The sequence below is a fragment of the Peromyscus eremicus genome, chromosome 8b, assembly GCF_949786415.1.
Source record: "Peromyscus eremicus chromosome 8b, PerEre_H2_v1, whole genome shotgun sequence".
NCBI lineage: Eukaryota > Metazoa > Chordata > Mammalia > Rodentia > Cricetidae > Peromyscus > Peromyscus eremicus.
This window is the reverse complement of record NC_081424.1, coordinates 12,394,068-12,408,058: the sequence shown is the minus strand read 5'-3', so window position 1 is coordinate 12,408,058 and position 13,991 is coordinate 12,394,068. Positions and strand designations below refer to the sequence as shown.

Below are 13,991 nucleotides of genomic sequence, written 5' to 3'. Positions count from 1 at the left end.
TACGGGGAGGGGAGAGCGAGAGGAATGTAATGTCACCATTAGCGAAAAATGGGCCGTCAGCTGTGACTCGGCGGCGGTTGACAGCTGGAACTTTAAGACTATACTTTCAGGGATCATTTCTATAGTTCGTTACTAGAGAAGTTTCTCTGACTGTGTAGAGCACCCGAAACCACGAGGAGGAGACGGAGCATTCTCCCCCTGAGCGTGAAGCCGGCTCTTAGTGTTGCTTTCTGCAACTGCTACTTGCCATTGATGATCGTTCTTCTCTCCCTCGGGAGAGTGAGAGGGGGAGAATGCAGTCTGAGTGGTTTCTTTTATTCTCGGTCAAAAGTTAGATTTTGGTTAGGTTGCTTGGTTTTTCCTTCTTCCTACCATTTGATGGCAAAGTACTGTCAACCTCTGCTAATACGCTTTTCAGGTTGTGTTTCCAATATTCACATTGTTACAACTCTAACTGCTGCCTACTTTCCATCTGGTTTCCTTGTTTTGTTTTATTTTTGTGGAGTCTGCTGCTATTTTTCGCTATTTTTCTTTCTTCTTTCCTTCCTTTTTTTTTTTTTTTTTTTTTTTTTTTTTTTTTTTTTTTTTTTTTTTTTTTTTTAATTTTCTCCAGACAGGGTTTCTCTGCCTTCTGGAGCTATCCTTGAACTCAGAGGTCCGTCTGCCTCTGCCTCCCGAGCCCGGCACTACTGTTATTTTTCAAGAGTTAAAACTTTTTTTTTTTTTTAGTGGCCAAGAACAAATCTATTGAAGAGCTATGTGTCAAATACACCAGGTCTTTTGCAAGCATAGTTGAAGTTATTTGAGGAGAAAGATCTGTGAGGGGGGCTATTAATCTGAATTTTAGTAAATAAAAGTAATTAGAATACAGAATTCGATTTCTGTATTTTTAAATACGATACTGGGCGCGATATTAATAAACCTGCCACACGGGGGCGACAAGTGATTTAAGGATCTGCTCCTTCTTGCTCTTAAAGGTCTATTATGAAAAATGTACTTCATAGCAGAATTCTAGTAATAGGAGCCTTTAGGGTTAAAGTCTTGTTTCAGAAATGAACATTTTGCACTTACATAAGAGTCATCAATTCAGGGACAATACGTTTTTGTTTGTTTTAAACGTGTACCTTACTTGGATGAGAAAACCAAGTGCAAGACCGGGAATGTAACTCAGTAGTAGAGCGTTTGCCTGGCACCTTGGGAAACCCTTGGTCCAACCGCCAATGGGGCGGGGCGGGGCGGGGCGGCTACTAAGTGCTGGATAAGTAAGACATCTTCAAATTTCAGCTGCATCACAGTGAGCTGGAAGGCTTCACCAGGTAGCAAGTGAACATTTCTACCAAGGTCCCAGTTACTGATGCTGTGGTCTAAGTAACCGAATTGGGATCCTACTCCATTAGATCACAATATTAAAGAGCCATTCGCCAGCAGCCATGTATGTACAACTAAATACTGAGATCATGCTAAGTATTCCAGCTTGCAAGAGAGTAATAATAGTCGTGAAAATAAATTCAATTTATTTTCGTTTTATTACATGTGTAAGTAATGTATTTTGGTTTTGCCTGTATAGGTCTGTCCAGCACACATTAAAATAAAAATATCTGGGTATGGTGGCATCAGCCTTTAATACCAGCATTTGGGACAAAAGAGGTGGATGGATCTCTGTGCATTTGAGACCAGACTGGTTTACATAGTGAATTCTAGACCAGCCAAGTGAGATACAGTTCAAAAGAAAGAAAGGGAAAAAAAAAAAAGGTGGAGGAGATCATAAATTTTGCATAACTGTTTAAGATTCTAGAGTCATAAAATTTCTCTGACTCCAGTTAAGGGATGTGGCTCAGTTAGCAGAGTGCTTGCATAACATGCAGGGAGCCCTGGGTTCATCCCTGGCAATACATAAACAGGGTGTGGTGGTACAGCCTATGATCTCTGGAGGAGGCAAAAGGATCAGATGTTCAAGGTCATCTATGAGCCAGCTGGTGGTGGGGCACACCTTTAATCCCAGCACTTTGGAGGCATAGACAGGCAGATCTTTATGAGTTTGAGTCCAGCCTGATCTACAGATCGAGTTCCAGAACAGCCAAGGCTACACAGAAAAACCCTATTTGAGGAGGGGTGGAGAGGTCATCTTTGGCTATGTAGAATGGGCTATATGAGAGGCCCTCCCTTAAGAAAGTATTCTCTGATATGTGAAGAGAAAAACTTCAGGCTGCTTACAGGGGCTGGGGAGGTAGTTATTCTGGTAGAGTGGCTAGTATGCACAAAACCCTGAGTTTGCGTTTTAGCATTTCATAAACTGGCCGATATGACTCAGGAAGGAGATGGAGGTCCATTGTGCACTACGAGGAAGGAGAGAGACAACATTTATGGGTTCCAAAGATTTTAATAATCACCACATAATCGAGTCACTCACTGCTCAGTAAGGGCTGCAGGACAAGGACTCGGAAGCCTGGTTTCTCGTGTCAGCCCCAAGCACAGGCAGAAGCAGGGTTTATAAGCCCAAAAATCATAACATTTGTTGCCAAGTTACAGTTACAATTTTCACCAATCAGGAATCAAAGATCAAGGACTCTCCTTGTGTGTTCCATCACTGTCAACTGACACAGAATGTAAGCCTTTCAGTCCAACCAATCAGATTCATTTGTTATTTCTGTTGTTGGGAACAGCCATAACGGCTTAGAGAACCAAAGGTGCATAACAACTATTTCTATGGTTGAGGGAGAAGGTTGACCAGCCATTGGAAAGTTCTCAGCTCCCCTCGGGCTTGGGAACCTGAACTTTATTTCACCTTACAGGTAAAATAGAGTCTGAAGTCAAAATGGCAGTACTCAGGCCAAGGTACTTTTGCCTGCTCCCTTCATAATGAATGAATGCATTCATGTGTGCTCAGCCCCCACTGCCTAGGGAATGGTACTGCCCAAGGATGCGTCTTCCCACATCAATCAAATAATCAAGACAATCCTCCATGGACATGTTCACTGGGCAACCAATCCCCACAATCCCTCTATCTAGGAGATTCTAGATTATGTTAAGCTGACAATTGAAACTGACTATTTGGTTGGAACCTCCAGCTCGCCCCTGCATGATCAGGAAAGCCCCCCCCCCTTTTTTAAAGATTTATTAATTTATCATGTATATAGAAGAGGGCACCCGATCTCATTACAGATGGTTGTGAGCCACCATGTGGTTGCTGGCAATTGAACTCAGAACCTCTGGAAGAGCAGTCGGTGCTCTTAACCTCCAAGCCATCTCTTCAGCCCCAAAAGCTTCATTCTTGTCTCTCTCTCTCCAAACCTGGAGCACTCAGAGAGTCTCTGAACAGAGGAAAGATGCCAAAAAGTCTAGTTCCAAATTCTTGGAGGCTACTGCAGATCCTCCCCTGAAGTTGCAGGCCACCCAAGTTCCCGCCTAAAGTGTTCAGCTTTGACCACACTTGGGCACAAACCCAGCTTATGGTGGACACATCACCACCCTCCCCTGCAACCTATAAAAGAAGTCTCCCTGCTTTCATTTTGGGGCACGGCTTCTCCAGCCTCAGTCTCTGGGACTGGAGAACCTGCCCAGCAGTTGCTTTGCTCAAATAAACCTGTTGTTACATTTTCAGTTTGGCTTGATCTGGCTTACCGAGTCAGTGGAGAAACCTATTATGGGATGGAGGATGGGAACAGAAAACCTTTTACTGACCGCCACAGAGCTATATTCCTTAAGTGTATTCTCCTGCCCACCTTTTATTTTTTTTAATTTTTTTATTATTTATTTATTTATTTATTTATTTATTTATTTATTTATTTATTTATTTATTTTTGTTTTGTTTTGTTTTTCAAGACAGGGTTTCTCTGTGTAGCTTTGCGCCTTTCCTGGAACTCGCTTTGGAGACCAGGCTGGCCTCGAACTCACAGAGATCCACCTGCCTCTGCCTCCCGAGTGCTGGGATTAAAGGCCTGCCCACCTTTTAAATTTGTCTCTGCTCTTAGAGGCACTTCAGTGGGAAAGTTTGAGAAATATTGAAATATTGCTTAAAAAGTAAATGATGTTCTGTAACTGGACCTGAAGTGAAGGGCTGCCATTTCAGTACTCAGAGAATGGGGCAGGAGGATCCCAAGTTCGAGGTTAGCCAGGTGACTTAGTTAGACCCTATCTCAAAATAAAAATAAAATGAGGAGGTATAGCCCAGAGGATGATATAGCCTAGCGTGTGTGAAGTCTCCAAAACCGACACAAGTGAACAGACGAAGATTGGACTAGCATGATGACATTTGCATCCGAAGCATACTACATGTCAGCAGCCCCTTTGATGTGTGGTAGAGGCGGTGGGACTTGGCTTCTAATTGGATGAAGGGGAGCAGATGAGAACATTTTAAAATCCAAATTATTAGCTGGGTGTGGTAGTGGACACCTCTAATCCCAGACTCAGGAGGCTGCGTGAGAAGCGTTACAAAAAGGCCAACCTGAGAAACTTACCCAGAGCCTGTCTTTAAAATCAAATATGTGGCCTGGAAGATGGTAGCACACGCCTTTAATCCCAGTACTCAGGAGGCAGAGGCAGGCAGATCTCTGAGATTGAGGTCAGTCTGGTCTATAGAGCGAGTTCCAGGACAGCCACTACTACACAGAGGAACCCTGCCTTGAAAAACCAAAATAAGGGCTGGAGAGATGGCTCAGAGGTTAAGAGCACTGGCTGCTCTTCCAGAGGACCTGGGTTCAATTCCCAGCACTCACATGGCAGCTTACAACTGTCTGTGACTACAGTTCCTGACACCATTACACACATAGGCAAAACACAAATATACATAAATTAAATGAATAAATATTTTTAAAAAGAAAAAGAAAAACCAAAATAAATAAGTTACATGTATTTAAATTTCTAATCTCATTTATTACCAGTGTGTATGTGCACATGCATGGGTAGTACATGTGTTTGCACCTGAAACAATTCAAATGTGGACGTCAGAAGACAACTTTGTGGAACAGTTTCTCTCCTACCTTTACATGGATTCCAGGAATAGACCTCAGGTCATCAGTTGTCACAATATTTAATCTCTAAACCAGTGGTTAGAGGTCACAACTCCTTTGAGGATGAATATCAGATATCCTGTATATCAGACATTTACATTATAATTCATAACAGCAGCAAAACTACAGTTATGAAGTAGCAACAAAATAATTTTATGGTTGGGGGTCACCACAACTGCATTAAAGGGTCGCAGCAATAGGAAGGTTGAGACCCACTGCAAACCATGCCACCAGCTCCTGTCTCAAAGCAAAAAGCAAAAAAGAGCTGGGCCGAGGACAGCGGGAGATGTGACTCAGTTGGTAGAGTACTTTCTTAGGATGCATGAAGCCAGAGCTTTGACCCTCAACGCCACGTAAAACCAGGAACGATGGTACAGCCTCGCAATCCCAGTACATGAGAAGTGGAGGCAGGAGGGTCAGACATTCGAGGTCAGCTGGGCATAGTGATACAAGTCTTTATTTAGTGCCAGCACTGGGGAAGCAGAGGCAGGCAGATCCCTGTGAGTTCCAGGCCAGCCAGAGTTCACAGTGAGACCCTTTCTCAAAGAAGCAAGCAAGCAAGCAAACAGAAGTTCAAGGTTATCTTCGGCTACCTAACAAGGCTGCTGCCATCCTGGGCTATGTGAGAGCCTGTTTCAAAAGTAAAGTAAGGGTTCTGGAGATGGCTCTGCAGTTAAGAGCAACTCCAGATCCAGGGGAGCCGATACCTCTGCCTCTGCAGACACCTGCACTCACATGCAATACCTACATGCAATCACACACACTTCCACATAATTAAAAATAATAAAAGTAAACCTTTATTTTAAAAAGCAAACTAAGGGACCAGTAACATGGCTTGTAGCAGGCTTTTTGGACTGCCAGCCCCCAAATCATGACATGGAGACTTATTATTGATTATGAATGCTCAGCCTTAGCTTAGGCTTGTTTCTAGTTAGGTTTTTTAAATTTAATTAATGAATTTCTATTCATCTATGTGTTTCCTTGAGGCTCATTTACCTCTTCTATGTCCTGTCCATCTGTTTTCCTGCATCCTCTGACTGGCTGGCTGGCCCCTGCCTGGCTGGCTTCCCTTTTCTCTCTGCCGGCCCGTCCTGCGTAGTCCTCTTCTGCCTAGCTATTGACCATCTAAATTTTTTATTAGCCCAATCAGGTGCCTTATGCAGGCAAGATGAAACAGCAACACATCTTTATATAGTTAAACAAATGCAACATAAACAAAAGCAACACACCCTTATGTAATTAAATAAATGCAGCATAAACAAATGCAACACATCTTTACATTGTTAAGCTGATAGTCCACAACAATGGCTCAGCAGGTGAAGGCACTTACCAGGCAAGCCTAGCAAACAGAGTTCAATCAACCCTGGACTGAAGTGGAAGGAAAGAGCCAACTCCACAGGATTTCCCACCGACCTCTACACACGTGCTGTGACATTTGTGCCCTCCGCACACACATCACATATAATATATACACAACTTTTTTAAAGAAGTAAGATAGAGCTCAGCGGTTAAGAGCACCTAGTTAGGTCCCTACCACTCAGATCAGGTGGCTCAGAGCCACCTGCAGCTCCAGTTCAGTGGCTATGATCCCTTCTGGGCTCTGAGGCATGCGCACAAGGTACGCATAAACTCAGGCACACACACATAAATATTAATCAAAAGTGAATATTTTAAAAAGTCAAATAAGGGGCTGGAGAGATGGCTCAGCGGTTAAGAGCACTGTCTGTTCTTCCAGAGGTCCTGAGTTCAATTCCCAGCAACCACATGGTGGCTCCCAACCATCTGTAATGAGATCTGGCGCCCTCTTCTGGCCCGCAGCCATAAATGCTGTATACATAATAAATAAATCTTTTAAAAAAAAGTCAAATAAAATAATAAAAGCAAAATGTATAGAATGTTCCAAAAGTTTATTTGTCATCGATAAGTCATAAAGCATAAAGGCTGCCAGTGGAGGAGACACTGGCAATGGTATGTGAGGTGACTCAGAATAGGAAGCTGCTTTGGGGAAGACCAGAGGACCCTGAGTGAGTCAAAGACCAAAGAATAGAAGATGTGTCAGAGACATAGCTGCTCAGAATAAGGCTTGGGGACTGCCATGATGATGAAGCCAATAAAAGAAAGGGCTCACTTCACCCCTGCTGGGTGGAGTTTGGACTTCGGTCTTTCCCAGGACTAGGCAGTTTTGTTTGGAGCTAGGTTTTGAGGCTTCTGCCCATCGCCATGGAGCCATCGGAGACGCTTGACCCCAGTGTGAACCGGAGATCTCCTCCGGTGAACTACCAACAAGAGTCCTCTGATGACTCGGAAGCCAAAAATGTTAGCAAAGGATCTGAGAAAGCTGACCCTTACCCAAGAAGGTTTTTCCACTCGACCAGGATATCAGCATGGGAAAAAGCAGGAGGCGGAGGATAGACATGAAAAAATCTTGAGGGAGGTTCAATGCGCCTTTCCCAGACGTCACTGTCGGTAAAGAATGATCCTGTAGCAAAGGTGAAAAGATGTATGCAGACTAAAGAAAAACTAAGACGTCTTAATAGAAATGAGTACGAGGAAAATAGCCATTTCTGCCTTGGGTGGTATCCTTCTGAGAATGCCGGAATAGGGAAAAGATAGGACAGTCAATTTAGACCTAAATTGTCCACAGTCCTTACTGCTGCGAATGCCATGCGACAATTGTGGAAGCTATTCCTTGAGGTTAAACTGTCCAGCAGTCATTATGGACAATCTCTGCAGGAGTCGGTGATATTACAGTTCTTCCATTTTTCCTATGCTGGGGGAGTGCTTCCAAACTTGTCTAGATGGACTGTGTGAAGTTTGAGTGCATGTGGCTGATCTCATTATATCATTCTTTAAGTTGACCCAGAGAAGCAAGGGTGAGCCTCAAGTCTTCTGTGAGCTCTGGATGCCTCAAGTCTGAGATTAAATGCAATAACTTGAAAGAATGTAAATAGAATCTGGGGTTGTCTGGTTAGAAGGCAGTAACTGGAGTAGATCTTGGGATTTTCTAGCTCACAAGAAATTTGTAATAAAGGCAATCTTGTCTTAACTTTTAGTAATAAAAATACAGAATAGATTAAAGGGGGAATGGAATGGAAATCTTCAGTTATGAGGCAGAGAGTCAGTTCAGATGAATGGATTGGTAACATGAGGCAGCTTGCCCCAGCTGTCTGTCTAAACAGATAAAAGGATGATTAACCAGGCCAGTGGTTTTCAAGGGTGGTTCCCAGGGCATTGTATTCAACATTAGCTGGGATTATGTCAAAAATGCAAATTTTCAGGCCCTACCCAAGAATACTACATAACAACTCCTGGGAAGACCCGAATTGGTGGCTTAAAATCTCCAGGACATTTTGATGCTCGGTGAAATTTGAAAACTGAGTCAGGCCTAGTCAGATTCTCTTTTTTTTTTTTTTCTCTGACAAGAATTTGGACTGGGACGTAGAAGAGTCAGTCTGCTGGGTGTGAGGAAGAGAGGTTGAACATTGGCTAAAGTGAGGTTATGAGTCAGCTGAAGTTATGAGTCAGCAGAAGTTTTGAGTACACGGGGTAGCTGGCTCACAGTCACAGAGACAGAGAAGGATGGCAACACACACCTTCACGGTGGGGAGTACTGCATGCCTGCAGCAGGCAGGCGAAACACAGAAGCCCAGTCCCTAGTGTGCACAGACCTCACTCCTTTCCATTAATTCCCAGCCATACTGCTGCCGTTCATTTCCTCTGATAATCTTATCTCGTGTATAGCCTTAAAATACACTTCCCATTATTGGAGGTAGCCTAAGTTAATCTATGTTCTTAAATATGTTTTCAGAATTTGAACTATGTGTGTATGTGTGTAGTGGGGTATGTGCATGTGAGTGCTGGTGCCCGAGAATGCCGGAAGAGGGCGTCAGATTCCCTGGAACTGGAATTGGGGTCCTCCACAAGAGCACACACTCTTAACCACTGCTCTCTCTCCAGCCCCTGAATCTATGTTCTTAAAACGAAAAAAGATGATATGGCTCCAAAGCCTACTGAGCAGAAGTATAAGTTAATTAAAAGAATGACTAATTTTTTAAGTATAATTTTTTTGTTTTATTTTACCATTTATTTATTATTTTGAAACAGGGTCTCATGTAGCTATGTAGTTGAGGTTGACCTTGAATTTCTGATCCTCCTGTTTCCAGGAATTCTGGGATTACCAATGTGTGCCAACACTCCAGGTTTATACAGTGTTAGGGATCGAACCTAGGGTTTCATATATCAGTGGATATGAAGCATTCTACCGACTGACCACATCCCCAGCTCTCTGTGTGCTTGTGTCTACACTGCATGTGAAGGCCAGCCGTCAGCCTTAAGTGTTTCTCAGGAAGCCTGTCCACCCTGGTTTTTCTTCATTTTCACTACATTTTATTATTTGTTTGGGCAGGGGCATGTAACCCAGCACCGAGAGGTCAGAGTTCAACCTGCAGGAGTCAGTACTCTATTTGCAGGACATGCATCCCTGAAATCCAACTCAGGTTGTCAGCTTTGGCAGCAGGTGTCTTTACCTGCTGGGGCATCTTGCTAGCTCCACCCACTTTGTGTTTTTGAGAGAAAGTCTCTTACTAGGACCCCAACGCCCATCCATTACAGTAGAGTGGTTTGCCAGCGAGCCCCAGAAATCCTGTGTCTGCCTCCCCAGCACTGAGATTACAAGAACACACCACTATACACAGCTTTTTGCTTTGTTTGTTGGTTTTTGTCTTTGAAATAGGGTCTCTCTATGTAGCCCTGGCTGGCCTGGAACTTTCTATGTATACTAACAGAACTCCACCTCCCTCTGCTCCCAGAGCTCTGGTGCTAAAGGCCTGTGCTACCACATCTGGATCATGCCCAGCTTTTATTTGTTCTTTCTATCTTTTTATTTCCTTTTCCTGTGTGTGTGTGAAGTTTCACCTGACTGGCCTGGAACTTAGAGATCTGTCATGCCTAGCTTTTTTTCCCCCAAGGTTTTTAAAATTTATTTTATGTAGATTGATGTGAAGGTGTCAGATTCCCTGGATCTCAAGTTACAGACACTTGAACCCAGGTCCTCTGGAAGAGCAGCCCATGGCTCTTAACCACTGAGCCATCTCTCCGGCCCCCAGTGCCTGGCTTTTTAATGCTTGCTGGGATTCACCTCAGGTCTTCCTGCTTGTGTGGCAAACACTTTACCAACTGAGCCATCCCTGGCACAAGTTTTTTGTTGTTTGTTTGGTTTGGGGTTTGGTTTGCTTGTTTGTTTTGTTTTTGTTTTTGAGACAGGGTTTCACCATATAGCCCTTGGCTGATCTGAAACTCACTGCATAGACCAGGCTGGCTTTGAACTCTTAGAGACTCCCTTGCCTTGGCTTCCTGAGTGTGGAACACCATGCCTGTTTAGTTGTTGTTGTCTTTGTTTTCGTTTTTTTTAAGACAGAGTCTAGTGTGCTCTAGGCTAGCCTCAAGCTGTCAGGTAGCAGGGACTGACCTAGAACTCCTGATCTACTTGTTCCTATCTACCAAGGACTAGGATAATAAGTGTGAACCATAACCAGGTGTGGTGGGCACACACCTTTAATCCCAGCACTCAGGAGGCAAAAGCAGGCAGATCTCTGAGTTCAAGCCAGCCTGGTCTACAGAGGAGTTCCAGAACAGCCCAGGCTACACAGAGAAACCCTATCTTGAAAAACAACAACAAAAACAAACACAAAGAATGAACCCTGATGCTCAGGAATGTTGTCTATTTGTTTATTTAGTTATGTATATATTTGTCATTATTGTTATCATTGACACAGGGACTCTGTAGCCCAGGCTGGCCTAGAACTCACTGTGTAACCCAAACTGGCTTGGAACTATCAAGAATTCTCCTGTCTCTGCCTCCCGAGTACTGAGATTATGTGTGTTATTTCTCCTGCCTGGCCAGTATTACCAATAGTTTGACCTGGGCCCGGTGGGGTGGCAAGCACCTTCAGTGGTAGGTGGGTCTCTGTGGTCTGCTTATCGAGTTCCAGGCCAGCCAGGGCTACACAGTGAGACCTTGCCTCAGATAGATAGATAGATAGATAGATAGATAGATAGATAGATAGATAGATAGATAGAGTTTGGTCTTCTAGAATTGATATTTTATTATTAACATCTTTCAAAAAAGGATGTTAAAGTTCTAAGAACAAAATTGTGGGGGTGAGTGTATATAGCTCAGTGGTAGAACAGATACATATGCACCGAGGCTCTAGGCACCATCTCTCCCTAGCACCAAAAAGAAAAGGCCAGCTTGATGGCACACACCTTTAATCCCACTGCTCAGGAGGCAGAGGCAAGCAGTTCTGTGAGTTCGAGGCCAGGTTGGTTTACACAGTGAGTTAGTTCCAGGACATCCAGGGCTACACAGAGAAACCCTGTCTTGAAAAAAAAAAAAAAAGACATTGAAAATAAAAGGAGGGGGAGGAGGAGAGGAGGAAGACAACCGTTGTGCTTAGACTGTCAGAAGCTTTAAATGTCGATGACAAGTTGATTGGTATCAGAACCTCAAATACCATATCACAGTTTACACGGCTCCTTTTCAGCCAGCAGCAGCGCTCTCCTGACCACCGGTTGATCAGCGCCCTGCTCTCTCTCTGTGCCAGGCATCTGCAAGTCTTTCCTCCAGGCTCTCTGCTGCTCTTGCTCCAGGAGCCTCATCCTGCTGGCTGACTCCAGCCCACCCTCGTTCCCTGAGCCACACTGCTTGCACCGTTTTATGTGTGTCAGTGCTTGTGCGTGTGTGTTCTTGACCTCGCTCTAAACGCCTTGAGTCGGTTTCTTTCCTGTCTCCCTTGGTCAGTGCCGTGTTTCCTCTGTGCTGCTGAACTGATGAATGGGTAGTTGTCTTGATTATAGGGTATGGAATCTGCTTACCTCGGAGGAATAGCCTTATATTTATTTATTGTACTGGTATGAGTATTTTGCTCACATGGGTGTCTGTGTATCGTGTGCTTCCTGGAATTGGAGTTATGGATGGCTACAAATTGACTTGTGGGTGCCGGGAATTGAATTCTGGTCCTCCACATGAGCAACAAGTGCCCTTAACCACTGAATCATCTCTCCAGCCCCTAGAATTAAAAAAAAAAAAAATTGTGATGGGGGTGACATTGTAGAGGGTTCAAGTGAGTGGTGACACCTTTCTTTTCACTCCCCATTCACGGTTGGGGTGACTCATTTTTTTTTCTTTTTTTTTCTTTTTTTGGTTTTTCGAGACAGGGTTTCTCTGTGTAGCTTTGCGCCTTTCCTGGAACTCACTTGGTAGCCCAGGCTGGCCTTGAACTCACAGAGATCTGCCTGGCTCTGCCTCCCGAGTGCTGGGATTAAAGGCGTGCGCCACCACCGCCCGGCGGGGTGACTCATTTTTAATCCTTGTTCAAGTTAATCTTATTTCTTCCCTAGAGAAGTAAGCTGACTCTGACTAAGACATATTAATAAGTGTCTTTGAATTATTAAAGTAAATTTTTGTATTGTGTTTATCATCTACACTAAGAGCAGAAATTCTGCATACTAGGGACCCTCTATCTGAAGTGTGTGTCTCTGTGTGTGTGTGTGTGTGTGTGTGTGTGTGTGTGTGTGGGTGTGGGTGTACGTGTGTGTGTCTGTGTATATGTATGTATATGCATGTCTGTGTATGTGTATATGTGTGTCTGTGTGTCTGTATGTATGTCTGTGTGTGGTATGTCTGTATGTCTGTGTGTGTCTCTTTATGTATATGTCTGTATGTCTGTGTGTATCTCTGTATGTATATGTCTGTATGTCTGTGTGTGTCTCTGTATGTATATGTCTGTATGTCTGTGTGTGTATCTGTCTGTCTGTGTGTGTCTGTATGTGTGTTTGTCTAGCTGTCTATATGTCTCTGTGTATGTTTGTGTGTGTGTTTGTGTGTGTGTGATGCTGAGACTAGAACACAGCCTTGCCGGGCTAATGTTGTATCTGTTTGCCTTGCCAGACTTTTAGCTTTCCACTTCCCAACAAAACAGAAAATTCCTCCACAAAGCTTGACTTGCTGAAGACAACTTGACCGTAGTTTGTGCTTCTTTCTCTCCTGATTCAGAGTCACAGACAGCTCAGCTCAGGATGTTGCCTTACAGTAAACCACACAAAGTTATGTTCATCACCTCTGCTGAGCCAGAGGATCCCTGCTCATTCTCAGCCCTTCCTTCAGCTTCCCCATAATTAAAACTCACATAAAAAGGGCAGGGATTCAAATGAGTCTCACGGTGTTTCTCACTTCCCAGAAAGTGTTTGGATAGCTACAACGGATAACAAAACACAAAGCCTGTTGTAGCAATAATCCTTTGGCCAAGTCATTGCCTCCTGTCCCAAGTCTCCGCGGAGCTGGTATTAGCTCCAAGGCTTTTTCTTCCTCCCTACCCCCATCTCCAGGAGGTGTGCTAGACTCTCATAGATGGAAAATATGCCAAGAGCAAGCTGAGTTAGAACTCTTGCCCCCGTCCTTGACAGTGAGATGAACCTCAGCACCAACCACTCGAAACATGTGGGTGTCCTGGAAGTGGGTCCTGGACAATTTAGGACAGTGTTGCGGTGTGATCTCAGACTGGATTGGGCATGATAACTCTTAACATTAGTGGTGGTGGCTGGAGGGTTGAAACGGTCTCGTGCAGCCCAGGCCATCCTTGAACTAGCCAGGTATTTAAGACAAACTTTGACCTTCAGATCCTCCAGCCTCCACCTTTGACCCCTACCTTACACCTGAGTGCTGGGATTACAAGTGTAAGCTACCTTGCCCAGCCAGCCCTAATTTCTTAACTGGAAAACACATTCTGTGCGGGGTAACTATAATCTAGTATCGGTCTTTTCAGCAACACCCACTCAGACAGATAATAATCGCCGGTGATAGCATCATTTTCAAATTGTTGTAGCTTCTCACTTGAACAATGGTAGATAAAAATCTAGCTGCAAGAACAATTAATACAGCCAATAGGTACTTACCAAAGAGTAGCGTGGGGCTCTGGTGGATGG

The 13,991-nt window shown here is 44.0% G+C and overlaps 1 non-coding gene across 1 annotated transcript; it reads left to right on the top strand.

Moving 5' to 3' along the window:
- The first annotated feature begins 94 nt into the window (after window positions 1-94).
- Window positions 95-309, top strand: LOC131918912 (small nucleolar RNA U3). Its single transcript, XR_009381132.1, has one exon. It is a non-coding gene; the product is annotated as a small nucleolar RNA U3 (small nucleolar RNA).
- The last annotated feature ends 13,682 nt before the right edge of the window (window positions 310-13,991 follow it).